This window comes from Acanthochromis polyacanthus, chromosome 8, assembly GCF_021347895.1.
Source record: "Acanthochromis polyacanthus isolate Apoly-LR-REF ecotype Palm Island chromosome 8, KAUST_Apoly_ChrSc, whole genome shotgun sequence".
NCBI classification, from domain to species: Eukaryota; Metazoa; Chordata; class Actinopteri; family Pomacentridae; genus Acanthochromis; species Acanthochromis polyacanthus.
In genome coordinates, this window is record NC_067120.1 from 10,482,680 (window position 1) to 10,505,127 (window position 22,448).

The 22,448-nt window shown below is 39.7% G+C and overlaps 1 protein-coding gene across 1 annotated transcript in view; it reads right to left on the reverse strand.

Annotated features, from left to right (window-relative positions):
• The window catches only part of LOC110949352 (solute carrier organic anion transporter family member 3A1-like), a gene marked incomplete at its 5' end in the record, with an annotated part of 39,318 nt that overhangs the window by 16,062 nt on the left and 808 nt on the right, over positions 1-22,448 (reverse strand). The gene's annotated exons all lie outside the window — the stretch shown is intronic.

A 22,448-nucleotide genomic window follows, 5' to 3' on the forward strand; every position in this document is an offset into this window, starting at 1 on the left:
TCCTCCATTAATCCTGCTCAAGTTGGCTCAGTAATCCCCTGAGCTAAATAAGAGCAGAGGGACGCTGCAATGTAGGAGGCCAAACAACAGCTTGTGCCACTTTCATGAGGGGCCAGACTGAAACTGAGAGTGAGCTAAATGATCACTAAAGATAAAGCCAAGAGATAGAGTCTCAACTCTCTCCATCTGTGAGGCCTAAACGTGAGTTTACGTCAGAAGACCAGTCGAGAAAGCCTTGGGACTGAAGGACTGAATAAAGCATAGATAAGATTTCATGGTTACATTTAAAGTGACAAAAAAGTTTAAAGATTCAAAGAGCCTTCCAACTAAGCCCTCAACTGCTCCTCTGTGGTGCACCAGGTCATGAAATCCTCTCAGTGGAAGTGTGAAGACATGTTTAAGATTGAAGAGCCTCTGGGGAAACTCTCAAATAGGCCAGAGGTGTCAGGCCGAGCACAGGCCATTTCCTGCATGCCCACTGAAGTAAGCTGACAAAAGATTCAGACACTTACTAGACACCTTTACTCAGATAAGTCACCTAACAACCAGCTGTCTGCTTCCTCTACTGCACAGACACTTTATATAGATGTCTTCAACAACTGCAAATTGTTTTTCAGTTTGTGAAATAAGATGCAACAGTACCAGGGGCAAAATTCTAAAGGTTAAAGACGTCTTTTTATCCAAATGAAACAACTTCACAGTATCTTATCTGTAGTTTTAAAGCCACTTGGTCTGCAAATTATGTAGAATAAATATTGAAAATAAGAGTTCATGGCATTCTGAGAGAAAATTTAATGACCAAAACCATAACCTGACAAAGTCTGTCATACATCAGTTTAGAATAGGACTGACATACATATGACACCTTCAATGTGTTTCTGAAATGTATGTCACGGGGCAAAATGTACACAGCTTTGGTTTCTACCACTTCAACCACAAAAAATGGTAGAGCAGCTTACCACTGTGTTCTGTGCCACAAAAACGATTATTTCCCATAATGTTCTCTGCTTGCCCGGACAGTCGCTGTTTGGCAGGTAATACATGAAGTAGCCAAGCTTATTGTTAGCATGTATTATAAGAGGTGGAAACTTCACTGTCTTTCAGTGTTGCTGCCAGTTTGTCTTTGTGGTCATTTGTGATACTGCAGCAACAACATCCCTTGTTGCCCAAAATACGATTCTACAAAAGATGTTAGTAAAGTGTTGACATTAGGGCTGGGCGATATGACGATAGATATGGTCTGGACGATAGAAAATGCCTATCATTTTATGTGAAGATCCTATCATTTATATTGCAGTGTCGCAAAACACGCTTTACGGCAGTATTTTACGTCACTGACGTGCCTTATGGCAAGCCCAGGCACGCGGACAGTGTTGCCAACTTAGCAACTTGGCAACACTAAATCTAGCGACTTTCCAAAGCGTCCTAGCGACTTTTTTTGTCAAAAGCGACTAGTGACAAATCTAGTGACTTTTTCTGCCGTTTTGGAGAGACTGACAGGAAAACTGGGATCATTCTGCAGGTACTGTTTTCAACAAGCAGCAGGTGCTGCTGTGAGCTCCGTCCCAAAGCACAGGCAATATTCGGATATCAAAATTAATATCCGGATAGTGCCCTAGCAAACGAATATTCGGATATTCGGGTCCAGCCCAACAAACAACCAGCTAAAACCGACGAGCTTGTTCCTAAAAGAGGGGGAACTTCTGTCATATGGTGGGAGTTTGGATTTAAAAAGACCGACAAGGATCAGACTACCGTACTTTGTAAGGTATGCCGCTGCCCGGTCCCAACAACAGACTGGAACACGAGTAACTGTTTTTATCACCTGAAAAATATGCTATATCGTGATGCATATCGTATTGGGATATAAAATTTGGGTCATATCGCCCAGCCCTAGTTGACATGACACATTAAACCAAAAACAAGTTTTAAAAAATGTATTACATCTTTTTTACTCATACACAAGTTGAGCAATGCTCATTCAAGTAACCGGTTACTGTTTTGACCAAAAAGAAGCAGGTGCTAGTTCAGTACTGGTGCTTAGTTAGTTCAAATCTCATGCCTCCTAAGTACTGGTTTGCTTTTCCATTAGCAAGAAGCCAAGTTGGAGCTACGTCACTGTGTCACTGTAAGACGTCAGTACGTCACTGCACATGTAGCCGTTCAACAACGTTCACACATCGTAACCATGCAAGCACCATTCCCGACTTTGTAAGTCTACATTGTGATCCAGAAACAAATAATCAAACTGTTATTAGCAACCTGTCTTCTTGGTAGTCACAGGCAACTACGTTTGAGAAGACATGGAACTATCAGAGATATTTTGATTCTTAACAGTGGTGTGTTAGCTTAGCTACCTAGCTTCGACTACGTTTGCATCCATTACATAGCAGTTAAACAAACACGATAAGTTGATAATATCTATGTTTATCTTTATAGACAATCTTAAGGTTAATTGCGAGGCAGAGGTCAGCTGTTGCCTGGGCACATCCGTAATTACACTATTAGCATCCATATTCAACAGTTTTTGAAACACTAACACTAATAGTACTACTACTACTACTACTACTACTCCTCACTTGGTTGTTTGAAAGTGACTGGGTGCCATTTCAAAGTCAGGTATTTATTTCTTTAAGTACATCTTGGTTATTTCAGTCAGTGGCTGCTGATAGCTGATGATGTTATACACGGAGAGGTGTGTTTTGTTGCTGAGGAAGATTGCTAACTGATAAGCTGAGTTGTTTGTGTAACATGTGACAGTAAAATATAATTTGCTCCGGAGGACTGTAATAAAAGACTAACCTCACATTTGATACATTTCTGCATATGCATGGATAACTGGATGTACCTTTGCCCCACCTTTCATAGTTTTGTCATAAATGCATCAGTCTTGTTCTTGGCACTTGGGAGATTACTGGCAAGCAGCTAGACAGCCCATAAGTAAATAGTCCTAGACTCTTGGACTCTACATAATTATCAGCGTGGGATGAAGAGTGTAAACTTAACAACAGGGAACTGTATATTGACCTCCCTACCTCATACGATATGCTGATGTCATTTACTTAGCACAATATAAAAGAAACCATCACTTTCTATCTTCCATGCTAATTTATTGTAGGTGAAAATCTTTCAAACCTCTAAATGTTCAGGATTTACGACTTCCACATGCAATCCGAATGATTGGTTGTGAGAAAGGACACAGTTCAGTTATTAACATTTGTGAGACTGCATGAGCTGACTGCAGAAAGCTCTTTTTGCTTACATGTACCATATTTTTCAACACTAAAGACCAAAACTGAAAATGTTTAACTAGATGACCAATATTAATTGTTTATCTCTAGATAAATGTGTGCTGTTTCAACTCTGTACTTAGTAGAGTGTTATCAAGTAATTTGTTGATCTGTGGCTTTATTTTGTTAGTAGTAATTACCTGCTAAATTTTTAAACCAACCACACACATGAGCCACTACAGGGACTAAACCAGCATGTGTTTCATTTTTAACAATTTGCAATCTGCTGCAGTTTTGCTGGAGAATTTTGTAAGGAAGGGCATTTAGATATCTGGTCTAACGTGATTCATGAGTAAAAATCAATTCAGGCATTTCTGTGTCGTAATTGCTTCGATTCTCATGCTTCTGATCTGCTGGTAACACACAGATAAACATACTTTGCCTGCAGGATGTTATCAGTTATGATCATAGTGATCAATTTACTGATACAGAGTTTCTGTAAAAAAGAAAAAAAAGAAAGAAAAACCGCATTTAATGAAACTAAATACTCAGGGACTCTGCAAAACGCAGAGTATCTTATCTGCTTGTCCAGGAAAGTTTTGTCTTCTGGTTCTTTTTTGTACTTTTTTTCTGCTGTCACATCTGATCTCAATCTTAAAGTTATTTGTCTTCAGGCACTCTGAGGGGAGCTGACAAAAAATTCTTATCGTACATTTCTGAAAGAACATCCATCTGAAGCACCACTTCCACTTCTGTCTTTGAATGATACCACTAACTCTCTAATCCTGCAGACTGCTGCTCAGCGTCTCTGTGACATTTGGTCGACATGTAAGATGTAAACTTTTGAACAACGGTGACAGCAAATGAGTTCATTTAAACAGAATAAATGTCTTTAAACAGACAAAACATGATTTAACACAAGACAAAAGCCAAATGTCAGTTCATACAGATAGTTGTTATGTAAACTTGGTTTCCCTTCCTGCCAACAGGATTACTACAAACAGCTAAAAGTCATGCCAAAGTCGCTCCTAAGGTGAAGTCTATTTTGATGAGGTACAGAGCAGATTAATGGCCACCAAATCTTCAGTGATCCATAAGTAAGTACTAACAGCATTAGACAGCAGCTCGCACCACAGGAAGCAAAGCCTCAACCCACTTGAGTGGCTTTTAGTATCAACGTCAACATCACTTGTCAAGGAGAATATTATTCACATTGAAAGCAGGAAGTGTCACTGACTGAGTTTTTTTTAAAAATACCTTAAGATGATTCAGTGTCTTGTGAAAACCATAATCGCTCCAAAATGTAAACTATGAATTAAATTATTTAATCCCACAGGTTTTTAGATGATTTTTTTTCACTAAACACTATAAACTGTGAATCTGGGTGTGAAAGGCCTGAAATATATACATGTATATATGTATATATATTAGTGGTGGGATGCAATTAAAAACATTAATCTAACTAATTACAGGCTTTGTAATTAATTAATTGTGATTAATCACATTTTTTGTCAGATAGCAAAATTTGACACAATAAGCACAGTTTTTCAGTTCAAAGAAATTTGGGTTCACGACAGAATCGATGAATAGACATATGTGAACTTAAACAACTTTTATCTTTCATTCGTGTTTGTCTGTGCATTTTTAATCTGTCTACTACATTCACGGATTACTGCAAACTTAAAAGTGCAGTTATAGCGATTATAGTCTACATTTTAGGACTGTTTGTAAACTCAAGCACTTTCAATATCTTGAAAGGTGATCTATTTTGGGGCTGACTACACCATTAGCCGATACCAGAACATCGTAGCTGAGGTATGGTGCGTCACCTCAGAGCTTATTTGCATTAAGTAGTTTCCTTAATGTGAATGTGGTGCGGGGAATGGAGATCCAACGCATCGAAACTTTCGTCAGACATGTAAACTAGTCATCGCAGACTAAAACGAGAACAGATTCAGCAGCGAAATGCTTTCAGAAATACTTTTTGCTGAACAGTTTTCGTATTAAAAAAGAAAGTTTGCGACCGAACCGCCATGTTGGTCTGACATTTCTGCGTTGATTCACTTTTTTTCTTCACAGTTGGCAAACACACTTTAGGTGCATTATCGCCACCTACTGGGCTGGAGTGTGCATCAGTGATACCGGTGTGCCAGAAATTAGGGAACTGAGAGAGGTGCGATGAAATGTGTTATTTTCTTAAATTAATTAATTGGAATAAAGGCATTAAAGTCCCAGCCTGAATATATACATATATATGTATATAAATATTTCAGATTTTGAACTTTTTTTAAAAAAAATGCTTGAACTCATTATGTATGACTTTCTTCTGGAAAATATAAACATAAAATGTTACTGTTTAATAAAAATATCCTCATTGTAAATGTATCATTATAAAAGGCCCAAATAAGGTGAAGCTAAAGAGGATAAAAAAATCTGACCTTCCCAACACAACCAAGACACGTGAAAAAAATTCAGAGACTTTTTAGGCTGAACAGCGTTGAACTGCAGGCAGTGTTTAAACTTAACAGTTAAGGAAAAATAATAAAAACAAACTAAAAATATAAGTAAAACATCTATAGTATTTAGAGCTATCTTTGTTCCCAGTATTGTTAACACTTGCTGGCACTTGGAAAAATGTTGTACATGTTGATTCCAGGTCTTTTTCTAAACAAATAATGAAAGAAATTGAAGTTTATTTTTTTATTTGTTTTTTTATGATTTCTGGCCTTGTATCTGTGTTATAATCTGCAAAATGGGCATTTTTGAGGTCTCTAGCCATGATTGTGCCGTTTCCCTATAGGAACTTTATACTGTAGTGAAAAATTAGTCCACAGTGGGGAAAAATGTGGCATAAGCAAAAAAAAATAAAATAAAATTCCAGAAACTTAAGAGATAGGAGAATCCAGGAGAACCCAGAACTTCAAAAACTTGGAGTGTCAGTATCTTCCTTGGCAATTTCTCTGTTTATCAACTGATGGAAAACTTGACCGTTACAGTTGTCAATTAATGCAAGAACAGGCTTTCTGATGCTCGGCCATATCCTATGGTAACCCTGCTAACTCGAGACAGCCATGACCTAAATAACAAGCCAAAGCTTAAAGTAGGCTCTCGACTCACATTCAAATGCCATTACATCAGGATCATCCTGCTTTAACTTCCGCTTGCGTCAAATCATGTAAAATCTGAAACCAGCCTTTTGCAGGCGCCCAGCCTTGATCTGATATCAAAACAGCTTCTTATTCGTCTAACTTTACACTTAAACTGGAGCAGACGTGTGTTTAAATGGTTTCACTGATGCCATATGGCTGCTGTGTAAAAAAAAACTACAGCTTGAGGACACGTTTAATACCATTAGCTTTTTGACCCAGAGGATGAGCAGTGGTGGTTTCAGCAAAGGGACGTCCGGCCTGCGACACCAGCTTTTCACCAGGTCCCTTCCCCTCAACACCCTGTCATGTTAAGCCCAACTCCGGCTCACTTTAAGCCCAGAGAGGTCGCAGCTCGACGTCGGAGGTCAACCTCAGGCCTCGCTGAACGCTTCACCGCCTCCCATCAGCAGCCTACAGTATCAGGCTGCAGATATCAGTCTAGACTGCTGATGAAGAGATGCTTTCGTGTGGCGGCTGACTTTCACTGAGTTTACTGTATACGCAGTTGTACAGTAGCATTTTACTATTTAATCGTCTTATGTAATTCAACACAAAACACACTGTTTTACACAGACGCCTTTATCTGGACTGTTTAATCCCCAACGTCAGAGAGGTTTGTTATGATTGTAAATATGATATTAAATTAAAATTTACAGCAATCAATATGTGATTTATGCATTACAGATTATACATAAAGCATATAAATATTATATTCTTAAAAATGTGCATGTTCTTAACCTGAGGAAAAAAATGGTAAAAACCTTGATGTACAATGAAACATTAAAATGTAAAAAATATTCAATACAAATATTTTGTACTGCTCTGAAATACAAAATTAAACCAACTACCTGAATTAATTACTAAATTAGTTTAGTTAATACAACAAAACATGTCAATCAAAATAAAAAATAGCAACTATTTTCATAACAGTCTTACTTATTCTTTAACCAAACATCACAAATATCTGTTTGCTGGTTTTGTGTTTTGTATTAAACTAAGCTGAGTATAATTGTTGTAGGCTGCTGATACCACAGACTAAGAATAGTTCTTTTGTTTAGTTTTTTTGCTATTTTTGATGTTTTGCACATAAACTGATTACCAAAATAATCCCTACTTACAGTGGAGCTCTTTATATTTCATATTGTTTCATTATATTCAAACCAACTGTTTGTCTAAGAGGTAAAAAAAGATCATCTGTGCCCGACAGATCTCTGTCCTATTTTATAATTCAGAGGCTGCGACAGCTGAGCTGCCATATCCCTTTGGATGACAATACAGAGAAAAATCACTTAAGTAAAACACTCTGCAGCAGGATGGGAAAAAGGGAAAGGTTTTATCGAGTGAGATACAAGACAGAGCCGGAACAGTGAAGGCCTGTCATGGAAATAAATGCTTTTTTAATCTAAAAAAATCCACATCTGAGTCCTCATACATTATATAAGACAGAGAGAAGCCATCATATTAAAGTTCTGAAAAAGAACACACTCTGAGTGTTCATGTCCTGAAAAATACTAAATTCTGATATTAAATGCTTAGAAAAGGCACAGTCAACAGACGGACGTGAGGGAAATCCTCAATGGGAATAAATGTTAAAAAACATTTACGGCATTTAGTCTAAAGTGACATTTGTAAAGGGATGCAAAACAGGTTTACAGAAGGGAGAAATGCCAGCTCAGTCCCAACACCTATTTATACACAAGAACCTGGATGGGAAGGCTTTAAAAGCATGTTTTGTGAACCTGTAGCAGGCTTGTAGCACGGGAACGCGTACAGATTCTGGCCAGCATAGGGTGAAAAATGAAGCCAAGGGATGGCTTACCAATGATACAGGACAGCTGTTTATGGTATTTTACTAGTAGTGGTAGCTAGTTAGATTTAGTCACTAAATAGTCAACTATTTCTTCTAATATATCTGATACAAGGTCCATTAATGATACACAGACATAGTACGTCACGCTCTGTAGCTTTCCAGATGTTACAGAACCAGCTTGGAATCATGTCATGAGTTAGTGTGTACTATTGATTGGTACTCACAAAAAGGTACTGTCTTCAGCACTACAAGTAGTAACTTTAGTTTCAACAAATGCCTCTTATGTCTCAGTCCCAATATGTCACATTTTTGTGTTTTGCATATTGGACCTGATTTAGAAACATGCCATATAAGCTCTGAAACTTCACTGGATAATACCCCAGACAACACCCTTTAAAATGGTATATAACATTAAATATTTCAAGGTACTTGAATCAGGCTTTTAACTGACTCATTTTAATTCTTTATAATTTCTTAAGCTGACTTTTATTCTTACAATTTTTATTATTATTTTATGTATACATTTTTACTTATACATTCTTTTCTCTTATCTCAGTCTTAGCTTTCATACCTTTTATTTATTTATTGATGTATTTATTTTTCACTATTTTTTATTTTTTATTTATTTATTTGTTTTACTATTTTAGTCCCTCGTTTCTCCAGTGTTTCCTCCTGGGGGCCTACCACACCTGGAGTTGATTCTGGTCCACTGATGGGGGTGCTGGCCCGTGGATGGCCCTGGCCCGGGTGGCTGGAGAGCTTTACACCTTCGTGTGGAGCCTCCTGTCTGCCTGGGCTGGGGTGGTCCTTGTGTCGGTTCCCCTGCAGTTATGGTCCATGACTCCACTCGGTGTGTGTGGCCCCCAAAGGTAGCTTCTTCCTCACTTCGGATTTCGGTGCCCAGCCATGTCTCCGCTATATCTCCTTACTGACAGATGGTGTATGTTGGTGTGTGTATGTTCGTATGTTTGTGTGTGTGGGTTTGTATGTCTGTTCGTATGTCTACGTATGTGTGTGAATGTATATGTGATTACGTATCTGTGTGTATATTTGTTGGGGGGTGTAAGGTTTCGGGTTTTTCACAGTGTTTTGTATTGTGTTGTTTTTGTTTTTATCCTCTGTGAGGCACTTTGTGTTACTCGACTGTATGAAAAGTGCCATATAAATAAAGTTGATTTGATTTGATTTGATTTGATTTACTTCATTTTTCACCCTATGGTGGCCAGAATCTGTACGCGTTCCCATTCTACCAGCCAGCATCCAAATGATCTCACTCAGTATCAGCTTACTAATCAACACATATCACTCCCAACTGAAATGCAGTTTTTCAATTTAACAAAGCTATTATTCGACCAGTAAGACTGAATTTACACAATTATGTATCATGCTTATTGCTTTGTTTTGAATCCAGTTTGGATCTTTAAGTCAATTTGAAAACTTAGTCATGTAAAACTGAAACTTCACTATTTGCATTACTTGTCTGAACCTGAAATCCCATCCGTGAGTTTGAACACTATGATATCTTTATTCGAAAAATAACCAAAAATGAAACCATTTATCAGAGCCAGGAACTACAAAAACAGAGAGAATTGTCAGATTATCAACTTTCTGACAGCCTCTGAACTACTCATAAGTGACATGGAGTTCAGTCAGAACAATATTTCATCAAACACCTCCACCTGTCTCGCTTAAAAATTTGTCAAAAATAAAGTCAAAATTCTGCACTCTTTGGTGCAACTATGAAGCCATTAGAGCAGTGGTTGGCAACTGGCAGCCCGCGGGCCAAAACTGGCCCGTCAGGAATAATATCTGGCCCACCAGATGATTTTGAAAATTTGATTTGGGACGGAGCCAAGCCAGTCTGTCACCGCAACACGAAACTCTCGTGGTCGGCTGCTGCCAGGCATTTCCGCGTTCGCGCTACACGGTTGTACCAGCCACATTTCACTGAGCAACAGTGTGTGCAAAACGTGTGTGTCTCGGGAGTCATTTTTAATACATCTGTGATCAGAATTGAGACGTGTGTCCCAAGCAGCAGCGATCAGCTGTAGAAGCTCCGCTGCTCGCGGTATCGCCCCCCCGCTCGCGGAATCGGAGCGCACCCCCCCGCAGGTTGGCCCGCTGTTCGATTGTTAACAAACTTTTTGGCCCGAAGCCACATCTACTTGCCGACCCCTGCATTAGAGACTCAGCTATGACCATGCAACATGACAAAAACCCACAGCTTTTTGGCTGAATTCAGGCTGTTTTTTTACACAAAGCAAAGAGAGATAATTCTGCAAACAAATTAAAAATGTAAGTAGCACAATATCTATCATATGTGGAGTCACCATTATATTACTATGCTGATTCCAGGTAGTTTCAAGTATTTTTCAATGAATAGTCAACTCAACTTTGCTTTTTCTTTTATGATTTATGGCATTATAACTTAGTCAAGACATTTTCTAGTTCTCTCTACCTCTAGTGTGTTTTTTTCACTGAGGTGCAGGACTTTATAATGCAACGAAAAATGAGCAAAAATGTGACAGGAGCAAAAGATGCCCAGAAACTGCTTGGGGTTTGGAGGGTTAATCAATGTAAAGTATGTTTTTTTTATCATATCATATAAAGCATTTCATCATCATATTTTATCACCATATTGAACATTAAATCAATATTTAACAACAACAATTCAGCTGACAAACCTGATAGAAACATTTAATGCTATCTACGGATTGTCGAGATACGTGATAAAAAGCAGATGAGCACTACTACTAAATGGACCTTTAAAGGGTGATTTTGTCAGCTGTTATCAAGGAGAAGGCAGTTCAACCATGAAAACAGTCATTTCTGTTTGTAATCTTCACCATCACTTTGCACTGAATGTAAGTTTGGAAGAGAACACTTTATATTGTGCCCTTTTTCAAGCAGTAATGACACATCTCTTGATCTACTTCATATTTTTTACTCACCTGCAGCCACATGGAAGTATAAATATGTAACACACACCCTTAAAGACATCCGTTGGAGGCCACATTGAAATCAGCTCTATAAAGAAATTACATCGATGCAATTATTCTAGGTTTTTTCATGCGATAGCTTTAGTACTTTACACTACTTAATATTTTGTGGCTCTGAAGATCCTGTCCTTGATGTGCACTGTTAGAGGAAGCGCTAAATGTTTTCTTGTCTACATTTATGTTGTGTTCAGTCTCCATGTAATCAGTTTTTTCCTCCACCTTGTAGGTCCTCGGCATTAGGCTACTTTAACCTGACATCCAGTAAGTTAATCTTTGAGTCCAATTAACCTTGTGTCATCAAACTATTCCAGGAAGCAGTAAAAGCCCTCATTAACCTAAATGGCACCAGCATTAGATGACTCTCACTCAGGTCCATTTGTTTTTGTTTAATACCCTATAGCTTTAAATCCACACTCCTAATTAATGAAACAATCATGACTGTTAGTAACCAGACACTTAGCAGCACGCGTCATTATAATGATCAATATTTTTAATACGCCGTTTCCCTGCTGTCAGGTCTTTTCCCTGCAACGCCGGCGATTTTTTAATATTACAGCAGTGTAAGCGTCGACTGCTGCTACAATAATAACGGCGGCCTTTCTGCGCCGTAAGATTACATAAACAGGCCAGGCACGTTTTCAAACAGGGTAGTGATGTGACGCTGGAAGCTCAGAGGACTTGGCCAGACTGCCGGTTCTGTGAACACCAGGTCAGCAGAGGAGGAGAGACACAAAGACACAGAAGAACGACGGAGAGACGGCGTGTAGGAGTTAATGTAACAGAGCAAAGCCGTGTCGTACAGTGATCTGTTTGTAATCGGCCTCAGATGCTGGGGCCGAGACGAAGCTGCACACAGTCGCCATTGTTGGGCAGCGGGGTGGTTGCATGGAGGCAAAGGCCAAAGAGAGCAGAGCCTGCACGACTCTCTGCTGGAGAGCTGCAGCTGCTCTATTGACGACGAGGAGCACAGAGAGGTTTGGGACTCTTTGACAGCAGCTGCTAACAGCTTCTTCAGCAGGTGGTTTAACCTAATTATCAGGATGGAGATGCCAGCAGCTTGTTTCCCCCTCTCCTCCAACGGGGGGAAGCAGGCGCAAGATACACAGCCGATTGTACAACATCATGTCTGCCGCCAATTAAAATGGAGGGCTAACTGCGCTACATCCTGAGGAAGAGGAGGACTGATGGAGAAGATGTGATGAGGGGAGACAAATGTGATTGGGTGATGAGCTGAAATCACAATCAAACAGGCTATGAAGACAAATAGAGATATGTTGTCATGTGGCAAATATGCTATTTTTTCTAAAAAATACAAGCTCCAATAGCAAAACTCTGTGTACACTGTAAAAACAATCCCGAAGGAAACAGTGAAAACATGGCAGCAGGGATGCCAGAAAGAAGACGTAAAAAAAACGTGGAATACTGACATGTTTAAAAATTGTAAAAAAAATTATGAAAATAACCAAAAAAATCAATAAAATCTTCAGATTTTTTAAAACAGATTTAAGAGGACTTCAAAAATCATATACACTTTCGACCAACTTTTTATAGTCAGCTGCTATATTAATACTATTTTCTGTGGTTTTACTAGATTATTTACCATTTTTCAATCTTTAATATACATACATTTTCTCTCAAATTATGGAAATATCTATAAAATAGCAATATTTTGTGCTGATTCAACAACAGCAAAAAAACTGTAAAGATTATGTTGACATTACGTACAAATTAGCCCTGTTTTTTTCAAATTTATCATGTAAAACACAATGTTTTTCAGTGCCAAAAGGTATTTTTTGGAATTTAACAACACAATGAAAATTTGTAAAAATGGTAAACTGTACAATAAATTAAAAACTGTTTAAAAATCTTCTCTAAGTTTGTTGCTTTGGCCGCAAGTGACCTTTGGCTGGCATCATCTGACATTTTGCTAACTAGATTCTAAACTGAAAGAAAAGCCCAAATCCCTCCATTGCAGGCATCAAACTAGATGTGGGTGTGGCTAACGTTTTTTTTTTAATAAACAATGCCAAAAAGCAACACAAATTCTTCAGCATTTCATTTCAGTTCATTTTAAGCTTTTAAACATTGTAAAAATTTAGGAGTATATGGAGAACAGATCACAATATCTGGATATCATCGCATCAAGACAATTTTATCAACATAGTAATTGCTCAGCCCCACAATGCCATCATCCAAAAAACTGATTTGTGTCGCACAACAAAACAATTTAGATTCACAGGTTGAAGTTTTTAAAATCAAATCAAACTGCAATGTGGCAGGAAAAACTTCTCACTCAAAGTTAATCAAATGGAGCATAATGTGGCAGGACTGAAAAGAAATAGACCCATTCCTGTTTGCCTGCTGAGTAAATACAAGTTGACCGAATCAAACAATTATTTATAATTACTGCCTGCCTATTGATCAGAGTCCATTTAATTAGACACCGTTATCCTTCATTCTCTGCCATCACTGATATGGGGATTAAGTGCTGAACATGCTTCTGAGTGATCGTAGGAACCCACAGAGCAACCACTTACACAACACTCAATCAATGAGGCTTGGGATTTGTGGCAAAGCCACGAGTGCAGTGTGAGTCTGTATTTCCCAAGCAAAGTCCTTGTCCAAGGTCAGGACTTGCCATGCACTAAAATGAGCAGTTAAAGGGGAACTTCGTTTTTTTTCAACCTGGGGTCTGTTTCCATATGTAATTTCATATATGTGAGTGGTGGAGAAATGAATTTTTGACATAGCGCCAGTATTTAGCCAGGCAGGCAGCTTAGCAGCTCAGCTAGCAGCTCAGCTAGCAGCTCGGCTAGCGAAAAGTATGGGGCAGCTGGCCCCATACTTTTCACTCCCCTTTAAGTGTATAGTAAGTCCAAGACCGGAGCTGACCATCAGTGTCTCCATTTGTGCGATTTTTCAACGGTGTAATCTGAAAATCAGACCAGCAAAGAGGCAGCAATGTCCTCTACAGCAAAAACAGAAGAAGGACTGAGCATCTCAATCCCATAGTAAGAAAAGAAAGGGGAAAAAAACAGCCTAACAACCGTCCGTTACTGTGGCAACAGCTTGGTGATGCTGCTGTGTTTATGATCTGTCTCCTCCCACCTCTTATCCCTGTGCTCCACCCTCAATGGATGACAAAAAAATCCCCTTTTTAATCAGCAGTGACAGAGCCTGACCCAGATTGCCTCAAGAAGACTGCCTCGCGGCATGGTGAGGTTTACAGAGGCTGCTGGGATCCATGACAGAGGAAAAGGTGTCACAAGTATATTGAGGCCAAAAGGCTGGCCGTGTCTGAGGCAGCATGGTACATGTAGCACCTTTCAGGCTATTGGGCCTCACCTTTACTGCTGCAGATGGCAATCTGATAGAAAAAAAACCCCCATAAAAATGCTTTTGGCAAAGCCAGACGCTTCAGCATACGGCTCAGCAGGCTCTAGTGACACAGCCTGAGGGGCTCCTATCTGTCATCCAGTCATGATCCATATCATACAGAGGTCTGACCTATTTACAGGCCAAACTCATACTTTTTCACTCCCCTGACATCCAACTGAGGGATCAAAGATTTATCAGACCAGAAAAGTTGGCCTCCATCATCAGTGGAACTATAAAAACTGTCCTGAAGGGGTCAAACTCTCTAGACACAGAGAGCTGGATTGACATAAAGCAGCATAATTAAAGAAGCTCTTAGCTGCATGAGGGGAACAAGACACTATTAGGGCAAACCCCTGGACGAAAATTATTTGAATCATCAGTCAAGAACTCCCCTGAGTCCATGCAGCTGAATCACAGCATTATTGCATCCTTTAAATCATTTCTAAATGTGAAAATGTTATGTTTTCACACCACGGATTACCTTTGTGCATTAAAATGGGAATTCTAAAGGTAAAACATTGGACTCGCTGTGCTGTTAAGGAGGTAAATGTTGTGCAGCTGTTCTAGAGACATGCAGGAAATTTCAGATTCTGTTTCTGTTGCTCAGAAACGAAGAGTGGTATGGTCACGTGCATGCAACAATAACTCTTGTGAGTCAGGATTTCATGTGACATCGCACAACATTGGAACCTGTGTTTCACGCATATACATCGGTTGGTGGTGTGCATTTGCGATTTTACCCTGGAGCAGTAGAAGCATCACCGTGTCGAATTCTGTCAGGATCTTAGTCAAAAGGCTTGGGATGACCAACCTTCATGTTGATTGACCTACTGGTATCTCCTGAGGCGTCAGAAGGAGAACATTCAGTGAGCATGACCTTAACTGTGGCCCAATAATAAAGTCCTACTCTCCAGATTTGGCTTCTGCAACTTCCTCCTCTTGTTGAGGATGAAATTCAAGCTCCAGAGCTGCCATTCTGACACACTGGAGGAGATCCAGGGCAGGACAGTGTGCAGGAGCACTGGGGGCGATGTATTGCTGCACAAGGTGACTACTTCGAAGGCAATTGCGATCTAATTTAAGCCACGTATGGTTTTTGCTTTTAATATGAGCAGAATCAGAACTTTTCGCAGTAAAGTCATTGAATGTATGTGTAAAAAATAAAACTATAGACAAGCTGTATGTATGAGTTTTATTAAAAAAATTAAAAGATACCTATATTTGACTCAATGCAGGAATTCTGCATCTATTAAACGGAAACAAGGAAGAATCTTTGACATGATTGTTTTACTGTACAAATGTCTAAAATTCAAAGATTTATTTCTATTCTATAAAACTGATGAAAAGGTGGGGAAAAAATCATGCCTCTGAAAAACTTAAAAGATTTTAAATTTTTACTCAATTAAATAAGATAAAATGGAAATTCTATTTTTGTGAACTGATACTTATTAACTGACTAATTGTTTCACTGCTTTCTCTCATCGACTTTAATTAAACTAAATGGTAATATATAATTACAAAGAAAAGCTCTCGAACTTTTCATCTTTCTCACATCTAGTTTTATGGATGCTTGTTATTTTTCCATCCGATTATTTCAAAGGGAAGAAATTAAAACGTCATATAACAATAGCCTGTCATCACTAATGCCACTACCAACACTGAATAATTTCCACACTGCGACAATAATCTTCACAAATTTATGTTTCACAGCAAAGCTCAGTGCAAAGCTGTACATTTTTAGTCATTCAAAGTCTGGGTGAAGAAGTTACTGGAGGATGTTAGAAAATTAAGTAGAACAAATGCATTGATCTACTGAATCTGTGCCACATGAAATGATTAAGATGAACAGTGGTTGGCAGGTGTTCAGCTACTTTCCTCTGTGTTGTCAGAAAAAAGACAGCAAGCAAGGAAGTGGGGTTTAAGTGAAACTTCAGACGTTTAGATCTAATCTGACCAATCAGATGTAAAACTGGAATGACTGGACAGACAGGAGCAAAAGATGCACTTGCTTAATTATGGCAGCACTGCAATAGTATCTCACAAAAACAGCAGATTGACAGAGGGAGGTGATTCACTTCAGATGAGCAGAGAGTTGATGAGTCGCTCTCAGACTACTACTCGTCCTGACACATAGCAGAAGTCTGGCATTGTGAAAAATCAACCTCATGCCAAGTCCGCACCAGTCTGAGGTTAATTTAATGTTATCAATGATCCTGCAAACCCGCCCCATACGATTCCCATCAGACCCGCACGTAAACAAATAAGTCTTTAATCAGCGCTTGTCATCTGCAAACAGCGTCCCCTGAAAAATATAAAATTATTAACAGTAGACAAATTTGCTCAGCGTGTTTTCCTCATCATTGCGCAGGACTGAGAGATGACCTAATTAGATTCAAGGAAGGACAGCAGACTCGCATCAAATCCATCTGCTCGAATTTAATGAACCTTTCACTTGGGGCAAGTTGCTAATCAATCACAATGGCTTCGCATTTACCAAAATGGGAGCACTGTGAAGTGTGCAGTCTCCCTCTGCTCGGCATTATGTCGGCTTGCTTCGTCTCGGACTCTATTACACAATGTGATACTCTGAGTATTCGAGGATAATTACTGATTAACTCTCAGACAGCATGTTGTTGACCAGTTGGGTCCCAGATAATCTCGTGTTCGCTGCCCTCTCTACCTTCGAGGACTAGACTGAGTGTAAGTGAGCAGGGGGTGGCCTCTGCACACGGGCCTCTGGCTTGATGTAAACGCCTCTGTGCCGTTCAGCTCATAAAAACTGCACACTGTTGCGTCCGGTCACACACGGTGGAAAGAGAAGCCCACACAGTTCATTAAAGCGATGCAGAGGAGCAGCCGCTGCCTGATGGAAGTTTCCTGCAAAACAATTTATCATCTTGAGATAAACCAAACTGGTGTTGCTAGGCAAACTCAGCATGCAGCTTATGGCAGGGACGGAAAAACCCATTTAGAATCTAATCCTTCAAGATGACATTAACATGCGCCGAGTTTAAGTAGCTTATATAAATGCCCCACTGCAGCAACTGTTTGGAGTCAGAGCATTTTAGCAGGAATGTTGACAAGTCTCTTGAGGATCTATATGAAATCTTTGTCACTGTAACGAACAGTCCTGAAGATAAATTTACCCTTGCAGAGCAAAGGTGAACATAAAATCATGAAATAGATCATTAGAAAAATGCTGGATGTGTCGGTTTGAAAAAATACACAGAACCTTTGGTGAAAGCAAGGGACATGACAGGGACTGGCAACAAAACTGCACAGATTGGAAAGATTTTTTTTAACTTTCCCTCTCCAGTTGGAGGTCTCTTTAAAAACATTCCCCACAGCTCCTAGTTTGGTAGTTTGGCTGAGAGGGAGGGAGAGAGAGAGAGAGAGAGAGAGAGAGAGAGAGAGAGAGAGAGAGAGAGAGAGAGAGAGAGAGAGAGAGCTAAAGAGCACATGTCTGCTGCAGTCGCTCAAACGGGCCTGTGCTCACCTATAAAAATCTGAGGCATTTCAAACCCTGGTGTTTGTGCTGATGTACACTGTGGCTGCTGTCTGTCACTGCTCAATGAAGCTGTGAAGTCCTACTCAAATCATTATTAGTCAAAACCACAGGAAAGTGTTAACAATGTGTTGTTAATATGAGTTTATTAAATAAAAAACAAGGCTGTTATTGGAAATGCTACTGTAGTGTTCAAGCCTTTGAGTGGGTGAACTGGTGCAAGTGTTTGATTGGCAGCTGAGCTGGAGAACAAATACGTGCTCAGAAATGCAGCTGACGAATCAAAGACAGGTTTTGTTAGCATTTAGCTCTGATTTTGACAGATACGTTTTGAAGCTGTTTAATGGGCCACAGCTAGCAGGCAAACAAACATCCACTATTCCCTGTGGATGTTTGTTCGACAGCTCGTCCAACAAGCCAAGGTGGAACACAAGACATGCCCATGTTTGTATACAAGAAGGAGATATCAGCTAAAAAGCTTATGTGGGCTGTTCAAAGTCAGTTGCTTCTTTTCTCGTGTAACTGCCTATTGTCTGACAGATTGTGAGTCAGCGACAGAAGCATGACATTGCTGACTGGGCATACATAAAGACATTATCTGGCTATGTACTGTCATGAAGTCATTAAACATGACAGAAATTTCCTCCTTTAGGTAACGATTTTACTTGCCACATTAGGCGTCTGGTTCCAGGCACGGAAGTGATGGCTGATCAGTCAACCACTTTCTATACATGTTGAAATGTCTCAACAACTCTTTGTTTGATTTCTATGGTGCCCGTAAGACAAATTCTACTAGCTTTATGAATGGATCACAGATTGTTTCTGTGGCGCCACCAGCAGACTTTGTCCAACATTTTGGTTTATGATCCCAGACGGTTTATGACACTAGACGGTTTTATGACATTAGATAGTGTATAAAAGATGAATGTCGCAATGGAAGCCTCGTGTTTGGAATTTGGTTAAAGCCACCTTGATGTTTTGAAAATGGGCGTGATGACTGAAAATTTGAGGGTGTCACACAAAGACAGTAAAGACCTGCCAATCACAACGTAGCCCCACCTTAAACCAAACCCTGCTTTATGTTCTATTTTACTGTAAATGCTAGCATGATTTACAAAATGAACATTGTGCCATATTGCAGGAGACTTCAAATGATCAACTGAGACCATAAATTAATTGGAAAAATGTCCACTGGGTTAACAGATCAAGTGAGAAGTATTGTAATTTGCTCATAGACTTGGATACAAATGGACACATCAAACTAAGATGGGGAACATGGGCATCGTTATATGTGCAAATCATCAGAATGTTAGCATTGTCCCCATGACCATGTAAGCATGTTGATATAGTTGTTACCTCAAGTAGTAGAGTGATAAGATAACAGCAGCATGTAACAATTAAAGTGGTCAATTTAAATTAAACCCTTTTACTCCAGGTCTCCATAAACAATGGGTCATTATCCCTTAAAATTAAACATTTTGTCATAATATGCTTTGCAGCTTTATCACTTTCCCCTAGTGGTAGACTTGTTCCTATGACGCAATTTCCATAGCAGATGCTACATGTTTGCTTTTGCAGGAAAAAAAATCCTGCAATTTAGACCATAAACTTCTCTGTAACAACGGCAATAATACTTTACTGCAGCAGGAAGTGCTTTGAAAATCTACACTTCAAGCGTCCTGCCCCTCAACGCTGCTGAATCCACGCAGTTATAAGCAACATCCACACATAAAAATCTGTGGGTTTTTACATAAGAGGTCTTGACCCTGATTAATTAATGTCATACTTTCAGACCACCTCTACATGTACAGTACTGCAGGCGCTACCTACTTTACATTACAGTTTAATGAAGAAATCCCCGGCTGTGTCAAAGCTTCTCGAACCTAGAGAGGCAGCTAGCTCAAGTTTGTGCTGAATGATACACAACGCCAGCTCTGAGTCCCTCTATGAGTGTCCTGTACAGTATATTTATGCAGTCGGGGTCCTGTGGGAAGAGCCAGAATTAGCAGTGGATAGTGAAAGGTCATAGAGCAGTGGGAATGGAGATCCTGTTGACGCAATTTGTCCAATCATATTTATTTCCTTTGGCCTGCGATGAGTGCCTACGTCTAGACTCTTGGAAACTAAAAGAGCACCATCCCAAATAATACATGTTGATGTTTGACTCTGTTTTTAAAGTACGACAGCGCCGGTGGCATTCAAGTCGGCTCCTCAAGAACACTGAAGTACATATTTTAAGAAGAACATGTAGCACTTGACAATACAAGCTCCCAAAAATCCCAAACAATGACAGTGAACCAGAGAGAGACAAAAAGCTCTCTGGAGAGTCACAGCAGACCCTCAGCTGAGTGTGTTCTACAGTTGTTAATTTAGCAGGGAGACATGTCTGCTGCAGCATACACAGTAAAAGCAGGCAGTCAGAGTCTCTGGAGGAGTTGTTTTTCACAGGCCTGCGTGGTATGCATGTGCGTCCCGGCCCACTCAGACCCACCTCATTGCTGGCTGGTTGGCATTCCTGCCTCACTCTGTAATTATGGCTCTTCTCCAGGCCTCTGTGCTATGCTCTGCCTGCACCGCCGTACTGTTACAGGGTGTAGGACCTGCCTCTCTCAATGGCGTACACTCTTCACCTGGACCATTTAGCTCAGGCTCTAATTTAAACAATAACTCATCACCGGGTAAAAATTTGCTTTCACAACAGCAGCAGGTGACACTTGTGCTTAGAAAAATTTTTTAAAAAAACAGCATCAGTTACACTTGGTGTCACATATCATTAATCGGGGTTAATCATGATGTCTATAACCTCGCGCTGAACTCCTAATCATTTCATAGTAAATGACTAAAATGAATTAAATGATGCTTTTGCTTTAAATCCTGTTTTGCACTGAGTACGTTTCAACACTTGAAGGTGTGGAAGAGTCCACATGCCGCACCGTATGTTGATACACACTAATCTGACAGAATGAGAGTGCACCAGTGGAGGAAGTTTCACTTCTACGTGCTAATACGGCACGTCTGCCTGCAACTCTTACGAAAGGCATGTGTCAGGCTTAAGTTTCTGTTTTCGGGCTTGAAAGGTGTTTCCTCTCTAATTTCTGTCTAACGGCTTTTCCAAACCGCTCCCAAATTCCACATCAACGCTTTGACAAACCTCTCTGCAAACTTTTCTGCAGAGATAACGAGCTCAATAAATTGAAGCCAATTTTAAATTAAATAATCCTGCGATGTTGAGTTGATAATATTATGGGACCTATTCGCAGGAGTGTTTACAGGGAGTTAAAAATGAAATATGAGACTCAAGTGAGGACAAAGCCAACAGAACCTGCTCAAAACTTGCAGGAAATAAGCAAATTCTTGGCAACAACAACAAAGCCTGTTCACGCACAACTTTGTCTGCGCTGAAACAATGTTAATGCTGACGTAAACTGATGAATAATCCAAATACATAACAGTATATGAAAGGAAATCTCACAGAATTGCAGACAATCTACGCCATTCTTGCAGCTGAGGGCACATGACATGCCTGCAGCAGAAGGATTAGGACGATCAGCTGAGCACAACTCAATACCACATTGTTCCTCACTGCTCACCGCTTGTTTTTCCTCCAACTCTCCTTGCAGCTTATCAGGGAAGGACAGAACCAAATCTCTCCCTCTTTTGCCTGCCAAACTTCAATCATTCACAGTCCACTTCCCACCATAAACCGCTAACAAGCCACTGCACGGTGGTGCGAAAATGTCAAAGGCTTTTGTTGTACTTTGTCAGGATCTTTATTGTTTCAAACAAAGCTCAAGGTGCTTTTTCTGTAAAAACAGCTCATGTTCAGGACAAATAAACACAATGACTGGCAATTAAGAAAATCAGCTCTGGGCTTGAGATTACGGAGCACACTGCTGCCTTTGTTCGTAGGTCACATCTGTATTTGAGTGACAAAAGGCAGCCACACAGCTTGCTGCTGTTCGAATGTATCAGGAAGGGTGTGTGCCAGCCTGAACTCATCCTACATTCAGACTCTCATTGTCTCTGCTCCACACTGATAACAAACATCACGCACTATGCAGACACATCTCATCCAGTCCATAAAAGGTTGATGTGGCAGTCTGGACAACAAATTACAGGAACAGCCACAACAAGGAAGCACACTATTATGTGATATGTAGCCATAGTTCACAGGTAAAGACAAAGATTGAAGATGTAAATGCATTAGTCTCTGAAAGTCACTTTTATTAACAAGCCTTAAACACACAAACTAGACACAATATGTAAATATAAGAGCCTTAGATGTGGAAGTAGGGAGATTATTTTTACCTTCAGACACAGCCAAGCAAAGTATTAAAACTGCGATCTGAATATCAAAATGGCAAAATATACTTATCA